We start from the raw sequence: 9,343 nt of genomic DNA, 5'->3' as shown, positions 1-9,343 counted from the left end.
CATCACACACCCTGAAAGTGAGCACATGGGGGGAAGTAACTTCAGGGTGGGGGCAGGCCTCACTACATTTACTGCAGAGTCACACTATGTTGGATTGTAAACATTGCAAGCATGGCCGCCATTACAGGGAGGGGCTGTAGTCAACACAAAGACATTACATTGTTCATAAGCAATACACATACCCCCCTACATGCTTTCTCCTCTTCAATCTCTTAACTACATTATACCTCCTCCTAGCAATCTAAAAACACCTTTCTTTCTGCTAGGCTTCCTGCTCATCTTCTGTAAACTTTCTACAACCTATCTTACCTGTCCATGACCTAACATTTCTTTCTGCAACTTTTCCTGGTCCTTCTCTTTGTATAACATTTCTACATGTTCAGTAAACTCTGCTGCCTTCAGTAACCAGATCACAAGCTCTATGACCTTTGTCCTTGCTCACTTTGCTCAACTCTATGCTACCTGCTTATTCTATTCTATTCAAAGTTTCTGCACACAGTACTGTTTCTCTTGTAAAATCTGCTTTCTTCAAATCCTTCCCATATAACCTCTTTCCCACTCAGAATTATAATGCACATTAATTCTACAAAACACAGGGAACGACAAAGTAAACAGAAAGGGTTAATTGGAAAAAGCTTTCAGTTCACTCTTATCAGCAGCCCTCCCCCCAACAATAAACACTACACATTCTTTCTATAATAGCAGACAGACGGGATTACTGGAGAATACCCACAACGGCTCAAGGTATATATATATATCCACCTTTATATCAACCCAAGGTATATATCTCATCTACCTTTATAACAGCCCACCGTATACTAGTAATCCCCAAGAGCACTCCTTGTACACGATCTAGACAGGACATTTAGCTATACACAGAGACTGACGATTATTTTCAATGACCAAAACCTCAATAATATTCTGGAGAAATCAGCCGTCACAAAGCACGACTATACTTCATACGTATATACCTTTCCACATATGAGAACATAACACGCTCAATCATAAAGTTAAGTATACGTATCATAAATCTTCCTAACCTCACACTAGTTTTACCTAGGAGCACGTGTCACTGGCGTGTTCCCTCAGACTTAAACAGCCGAGTCCGCCCTCCCGACACATTAACCCTCACAGAATTTATCTCTTGGTCTTGCATAAACAATTTTTAACCGTCTCAGACACAACAGCATACACAGCGTACAAAATACCCCTAGACAGGTAACGTGGTGGTTTTACCGAGTGGACAGAACTAGAGTTATTACCTATCTTTCAGTGAAGGTCCAGTCTGGATCAGGAACAGGCAGAAAAGCAGTCAGAACCCAGCTTTGACACAGGTAGATAAAGCAATCTTACCGTGTTCTGTAGATTTTCGGGCCCCTGAGTTCTGCGTGCCATCTGCCGATCTCTGTACGTTCCAGGCTGTGACCTCACAGATCCACTCGCTCACCCAGGGACTCCACTGTTCTGGATTATGATTTCTCCAGCAGGCTTTGGGGTATTTTGTCGCTTTCCTAATTGTGTGGAAGCAGTATGCGCACACTGACCAAGTCAAACACAAGGTATGAATCTCATGTTAAAAATGGCTCTCCTGGCAGAGACGTCCAGACAGGCCTTTTTATTGAAAAAGGATAACACCTGCCCTTTATGGGCGTTTAACAGATTACATCACTAACATATATATATTCTTATTCGCTAGATTATACAGAGTCTCCCGCCTCCCTACCCTCCCGTCCTCACGTCCGCCAAGGTATGGACTTTGTATTCTTTAGCATGCAGACAGCCTTAAGGAATTCTGTGTAGTTGACAAATGATGTGTTTAACTAGCTTGTGTTTGAAGAGTGGAAGGGGCCTAGGTAAACACACAGTATTGAACACAGGATATACACGACACTATGGCCCTTTAACTTCTTAGAAACTGGTTGAGCAACTTCGATGTATTTAGAGCAAATACATCACCCATCCATTGGCTAGCAAATACCATGATTAGATTGTGTGTGTCCTTTAGACTCCTCAGAGCTGAAAGTCATTACAACAGCAAAATACATTTGGGTTATATACAAATATCGATAGACATTTTATACTAAATAATTATCATGTCTATCACAATATATAATGTATATATGTAAAAAAAAATATAAAATCTGTAGTTATGTATGTATGTATGTATGTATGTATGGCGGGCAAAAAAGGCCTGCTGTATGTTTTTAAGTTCTTCGGATGACCATGCCGCTCTAATATTCTCCTTACTAGGGTCTACTAATGCTGGCCCAGGGGAAGGCAATAAAGCCCTATGGGGCCGAAGCCAATTTCCCTTATTTTAGGTAAAAAGTTTCCATCCGTCCCCACTGGAAATGCGGCCGGCCGAAGAGATCCCTCCAACCGACCGACCGACGCACCTTCAGAGACAAACTAGTGCTTGCTTCTAGTGTCATCGCCGGCTTAACCATCCTTTGTAGGGAGCTGACGAGTCCTGCAGCAGCAGCAGGCTCTGCAAGCCTAGGATGCGTGAGCACGGTGCAAGAGGAAGGACTGAGGGTGTGAGGCTGGGCGCGGTTGAGAAGGCGTGGGGCGGGGCTATGGAAAGTTTTACAAACTCTCCCAGCTGCCTGGGTGCATTGTGGGTGCGCCCAGAGTGCTGGCTGAGCGTGTTGCCTCAAGCCTTGGAAGTGGAGTTGGGCGGGCCGGGCTACAGGTGAAACCCATTTCGGGTTATCGCTTCTCGGCCTTTTGGCTAAGACCAAGTGTACCTGGTACAGGAAGTCTTAGCCGGAAGGTAACTCGGGTACCCCTCTCCTTTGCCTGGCGGGATCGCCCACTTCGGTGGGCTACACCCGCCTGCTGCCATTAGGGAGAGGGATTAGTCCCAGAGTAAACGAGTTGCGATCCCCCTGCCTCTTCTGGTCTCCGGGCCAGAGGAGGGCACTTATTCCTAGGCGTCACAAGGCGGTTTGTGACACTATAGCTACAACATGGGTGAAAACCCAACCGAAATACCGGCTTATGCGCGGATAAAGAACACCGTACGTGTCTCTTTTACCAATAGTGCGGATACACGTGGCCTGAGGTATGTGGTTGAGGACGTGCTGCAAGGAGTGTTTAATGTGCAAAAACGTGAGATTCTAGCGATCCAAGACTACCCCAAGCGACGGATCTATGACGTCACCCTAACTGAGACGGGTATCTTTCGTGATCTGGTTGCAGCCATACCAAACAAAAAAGATCCGAAGCTTGAGGGGGTCTTGCTGGTCGAGCACGTCCTCGACATAACCAAACTCGTGGTGATTAAGATGTATTCACCCTACATTGACGTTAAAGAGGTTGAGGATTTCCTCTTACGCTATTTTAAATCCGTCAGATGTATGGGAAAGATTATGAACGAGTTTGGCATCTGGACCTCGAAGTGGCGATTCCAGGCCACGTGTGTAAGTGACCCCAGTAAGCCGGGGGGAGTGATCTTGCCGCCAGCGCGTTTTAAATTGGGCAAAGTGAATGGCGACCTGTACTTTGCGGGAATGCCCGACTTCTGCAGGATTTGTTCACAATACGGTCACCATAAGGATTCCTGTGCGAGCACCTGTAAGAAGTGTGGGGGCACGGACCACGAAACTAGTCAATGTCAGAAAGGGAAAGGATGTTATTTTTGCGGCAGTGTTGGTCACCTCTACACGTTTTGCCCCCACAGAGCACAGAAGACGGAGCAGCAAGGGCGACCCGGACCCAAAGAGCAGCCAGGGCAGCCAGATGACCAAGCAGCACCCCCCCAGGGAGAGGAACCTGAGGAGATGGAGGTCTCCAGTGGACCCCCCCAGAGTGGTAAGGAGCAGCGGAGCATCAAAAGGAGGGTGAGTGACCGGCGGACAGGCTCTCCCTCCCGGGAAACCGGTAGAGGTAGTAGAGCCGGGGAAGCCGGTCCAGGCCCTCCGAAGATGCCCGCTCAAGCGGTGCCCGAGGTGGAGGACCCAGGGGGCACAGCGGCCGCAACGCAGAAACGGCGGAAAGGCTCAGCAGGCAAGCTCTATTCGGAGGTGGTGCAGGGGGGAACCCCGGAGATCCCGACGAAGTCGGAGGATCCGGGGAAAGTACCCCCTGCTGTGTCATCCCAGAAGGCCCCTCCCCCTCCCGGCCAGGAGGGGGCGCGGGGTGCCACCTCCGAGGGCACAGAAACGCAAGTGAGCCAAGTACCCACCCCGGCGGAGGGGACAGAAATAAGCACGGGAGCCGGCCTGCTGGCCCCCTTGGAGTTTCCGGAAGGAATAGAATCGGTATGGGATCTAACGCAAATCCCTCTCTCGGGCACCGTCGGGGGTCCACTAAGTGGAGTGGGTTCCTCTCCAGCATCGCCGTTCTCGATAGATTCGGATGCGGGGGGGTGTGAGAGTGCTAGCGAGGTCTTTGGCTTGCCCGGAGACTTTTGAAGACCCACGTATATCCTAGTCTCCAATGGCTGCTCTGTCGGGACTCACTTTCAATGTCAGAAGTATCGAGAGCCACGTGAGGAGGGTCGCCCTCTTCAATTACCTGACTATCTTTGCTGCCTCCGTATTTTTCCTGCAGGAGTGCGGCATCCCGCATAGAGCAAACTACAAAAAATACCAAGATGACTGGGTACATGGACCGTCGGTCTGGTCCGGCTCTAACGAGACCAGATCGGCGGGGGTCGCCATTCTTTTTAAAGGGAACGTTTTAATTGACGTTATTAATGAAATTTTACCAGGCAGAGTTTTATTGGTCAAGGCTTTTATCAATGGTATAAAGTGGCAGTTTTTAAACTTTTATGGATCAGCGGATAAGAAAGAGCGAGCAGAGATGCTAGAGATTTTACCCCTTTTTGTTAACGATTCTGACCCCCTGATTTTAGCAGGGGATTTTAATTGTATTTTAAAGGGGGAACGCCGGCTTTCTAGCTCAGTGAGCAGAAATTATGATAAGACCTCTTCTATGTTAAAAAATCTGATTTTAGACGCCAAGCTCACTGATGCTTTTAAGAAATGCAATCCCAACGCATCAGAGGAAGCCGGCGTCACCTGGAGCAACAAGATCTGCAGCTCCAGGATAGATTTTATGTTCTGTTCTTATCAAGTACTGCCTTTTAGATGTGATTCTTTTACCAACATTTTCTCTGACCATAAGCTTTTATATTTTAAAGTTGATACCGTTTTAAAGAGGAAATCCGGTAAAAATGCCTGGAAGTTTAACGTGTCCCTTTTAGAAGATCCGCAGGTTTTATCCGATTTTATCACTTTTTATAAAGACTGCAGGCGAGTGAAAGATCCCAACACTCCCACCAGCCAGTGGTGGGAGATGATGAAGCTAAAAATTAAAAACTTTTTTATCAAGGTTGGGATCGCCAAGGCTAAAGAAAAACGTACATTTTATTCCAACCTGAACACTCGCCTGCAAACCCTGTATAAGTTCCGTGAACATGACATAGAGGTGGACCACGAGATCATCGAGGTGAAGAAAGAGATCGCCCGGTGCCTGGAGCAGAGGGGAAAAGAAATAATCTTCCGCTCTAAAGTACAACATCTGGAGGAAAATGAAACCTGCTCCAGGTACTTCTTCAAGAAGATAAGAGACAAGCGGACAGTCCTCGATGATCTCGGTGGCACCAAGGACATACAGGGTATTTTAAAGAAAGTGTATGAGTTTTATGCGGATCTTTTTAATACTAAACCTGTTGACATTGATTTTATGAATGACTCGTTGAAGGAGATCACTGACGTTTTAGATCCTGGTTCTCGTGAGATTTTATTAAGGGACATCACAGAACAGGAGATTTTAGAGACTATTAAGAGTTTTAAACCAGGTAAGGTGCCTGGGCCCGATGGTATACCCATAGAGTTTTATGTCACCTTTTTTGGTATTTTTAAGGATGACCTCTTCTCCCTTTTTACTGAAGTTTTTATGTCGAAAGCCCTCCCGGGGTCCTGGAAGAAGGGTGACGTGTCTCTTTTATACAAGAAAGGAGACAAGACAGACATCAAGAACTGGAGACCGATCACCCTTCTGAACAGTGACTACAAAATAATGGCCAAAATATGTGCGAACAGACTAAAGACCGTAGTAAGCAAAATTGTACACCCCAACCAGGTCTGTGGGGTGCCCGGGAGGGCAATATGGGAGAATCTTAACCTCATAAAGGACTGCATAAGTGACACCAAGTCAAGAAAAGGTCAAATGGCAATTTTAACTATAGACTTTGAAAAAGCCTTTGATCGAGTGTCACATTTTTATCTTTTTAAGGTTTTAGAGAGAATGGGTATACCGGAAGGTTTTTTACTGTCTCTTAAAGCGTTTTACAACAATTGCACAAGCAGAATTTTAGTCAATGGTTTTAGGACACAGGAAGTACTTTTAAATTCCGGGGTGAAGCAGGGGTGTCCCTTGTCCCCACTACTTTTTATCTGCGCCCTAGAGCCTCTTTTATGTACAATCCGACGTGACAAGCTGATCCGAGGGATCCCCCTGCCCGGCGGGGGGGGGGGGGGGGATCGAGGCCAAAGTAGTGGGGTACATGGACGATGTGGCAATACTTGGAAGGGACACCCTGTCAATCCAGAGAGCATCAAGGCAAATTGAGTTTTATTGCTGCGCCTCGGGTTTTAAGGTAAATTTTAACAAGAGTAGTATTTTAAACATTGGGGACCTGCCATTGTCAGATGTCCCCATCCCTGTGTCCGACTCAGTGCAAATTTTAGGTGTCTCCTTCAACGAGGACAATAGAGGTCTTAAAGGGGTTGTCCCGCGGCAGCAAGTGGGGTTATACACTTCTGTATGGCCATATTAATGCACTTTGTAATATACATTGTGCATTAATTATGAGCCATACAGAAGTTATGAAAAGTTTTTTACTTACCTGCTCCGTTGCTGGCGTCCTCGTTCCCATGGAGCCGACTAATTTTCGCCCTCCGATGGCCAAATTAGCCGCGCTTGCGCAGTCCGGGTCTTCTGCTCTCTTCAATGGACCCGCTCGTGCAGAATGCCGGCTCCGTGTAGCTCCGCCCCGTCACGTGCCGATTCCAGCCAATCAGGAGGCTGGAATCGGCAATGGACCGCACAGAAGAGCTGCGGTCCACGGAGGGAGCAGACCCCGGCGGCCATCTTCAGCAGGTAAGTATGAAGACGCCGGACCGCCGGGATTCAGGTAAGCGCTGAGCGGTTTGTTTTTTTAACCCCTGCATCGGGGTTGTCTCGCGCCGAACGGGGGGGGGTTAAAAAAAACAAAAACCCCGTTTCGGCGCGGGACAACCCCTTTAATAGTTGGGACTTGGTGGCACAGAAAGTCAATAAGAAAATTTGTATGTGGAGCATGCGGCAGCTGACCATGGAGGGGAGGGTTTTAATCACAAAGTCAGTGATTTTACCCATTTTACTGTATTTAAGCTTGGTGTTTCCCCCTCCTGGCAGAGTTTTTAATAAAATTGTAAAGGCATGCTTCACATTCTTATGGAGCTCCAAGATGGAGAAATTAAGCAGGGAAATCGTAATGAAGCCGAAGGAGATGGGAGGAAAAGATTTCCCTGATTTTAAAGCCTTTTTATATACGAAGTATTTTAGTATGTGTATTGGTGCTCTTTTTAAAAATCACTATTGGTCTTATTTTTTACGGTACAATACTGGCTATTTTATGAGGAGGAATGGATGGTTCCACACGGTTTTAAATTCCCCTTATTCTTTTAACTTGCCCCGTGAGTATAAGATTTTAGAAAAAATAGTGATTTTATATGATTTTACTGGCAAAAACGTGCAAATTTTAATGAATAGTAAAGTCATTTTAAAAACCATAAAAGAAAGTGGTTTTTATGTACAAGTGAGTAATTTTAACGAAAAAAAGAGTAAAGAGACCTGGATGATGGTTAATCATTATCTTTTTAATTCGCAGAAAGATCTGGCCTGGAGCTGCGTCCATGACTGTCTTCCATTCCGGGCATTCCAGCATCGTAGAGGTTTGACCAACACTGCCGCATGCCCAAGACCCGGATGCCCAGGAGAAGAGACAACACTACATCTAATATGGACTTGTTTTATGGCAAAGAAAGTATGGACTAAGATATCACCGCTTATGATAAAGATCACAGGACTTAAGAAACTGACATTGGATGCCGTTTTATATGGATGCCTGGAATGCCCCACACAGACTCAAAGAATTATGGCATGGAAGATGGTCAATTCGGTCAAAGCAGCTCTGTGGAAAACCAGAAACATTTTAGTTTTTAAACATGAAGTTTTATCTGTGAAGGACATTTTATCAATTACTCTTAATGAGATGCACCAGTACTTTTTAGTAGATAAGAAAAATTTTCCTGTTTTAGCGAGAAAATGGCTTTTAGCAGAATGGAGCTCCATAACTTGATGCCACCAAGGGCCCTTTTATGTGATTTTTAATTTGTTTTGTATTTTAACATGTATTATACGTAGACAAATGTTTTAAATGGTATGTTTTAATGTGTTAATAATATGTTTTAATGTACTATTGACAAACATTTTTAAAGTCGTCTATGTAAATATGTGTTGTACAAATAAAAACGCCCCCCCTTGTGGAGGGTTTGTCAACTTAAAAAAAAATGTGTTCTTATCAGTTTAATATCTGATACGTCCCCTATCTGGAGACCATATATTAAATGGATTTTTAGAACAGGGAGCTGGAAAAAGAGCTTGCTCTGTCCACTCCACGCATTGACCTGGTATTGCAGTACCTCCAGGACCGGTGCACCCCCTTTCCTACAACCGTTTCCAAAAGCAGAAAAACAAAACCGACGAGCAAGAGGTGCAGCACAGCTGTGGCGGCTGCTGCTACCACCACCCAAACACTTTGATTGACACTCAGCCCGTCTGCTTGCAACATTGTATCCACTGAGCAGCTGCGTCTGCCAGAGTGTGCACAGCACAGGTACAACTGGGTAGCAAAACACACACACACCAGTTCATATGGCAGCCGCACTCTATAGTTCGTACCTACCGCTGCGCTAATAGCCAAGTTGGAAACATCGGGCAGGCACAGCGTATCCTGGCAGCCTGCGTCTGTATGCTCCACGTATTCGGGTCATGGGTGTATGTGCAGGGGGCCCGGAGCCCCAGGGGGCCCATAAAGTCTCTCTTCCCCGCATTGTAAACCAATGCTATCAATGAAGCTTTATAGTTTGGGGGCCCAGTTCCAGACTTTGTACTGGGGCCCCGCAGCTTCAAGTTACACCTCTGGATCAGGATAATGCTAGGCCATTCCAACCAGCCTGTGTGTGTGACCTGCAGTCGCTGGTAGTCGAAAAGCGGCCGGCCCCGGATGCGCGCTTCAGAGTGGACAGACAGCAGCGGACCCCCAATCACACAGGCCCAAGGCTTGCTA

At 46.3% G+C, this 9,343-nt stretch overlaps 1 non-coding gene across 1 annotated transcript; it reads left to right on the top strand.

Annotated features, from left to right (window-relative positions):
- The first annotated feature begins 8,530 nt into the window (after nt 1-8,530).
- Nucleotides 8,531-8,718, top strand: LOC136574154 (U2 spliceosomal RNA). Its single transcript, XR_010786267.1, has one exon. It is a non-coding gene; the product is annotated as a U2 spliceosomal RNA (small nuclear RNA).
- The last annotated feature ends 625 nt before the right edge of the window (nt 8,719-9,343 follow it).

Source organism: Eleutherodactylus coqui, chromosome 7 (genome assembly GCF_035609145.1).
Source record: "Eleutherodactylus coqui strain aEleCoq1 chromosome 7, aEleCoq1.hap1, whole genome shotgun sequence".
NCBI lineage: Eukaryota > Metazoa > Chordata > Amphibia > Anura > Eleutherodactylidae > Eleutherodactylus > Eleutherodactylus coqui.
The sequence above is the reverse complement of the archived record's forward strand: the minus strand, read 5'-3'. Positions and strand labels throughout refer to the sequence as shown.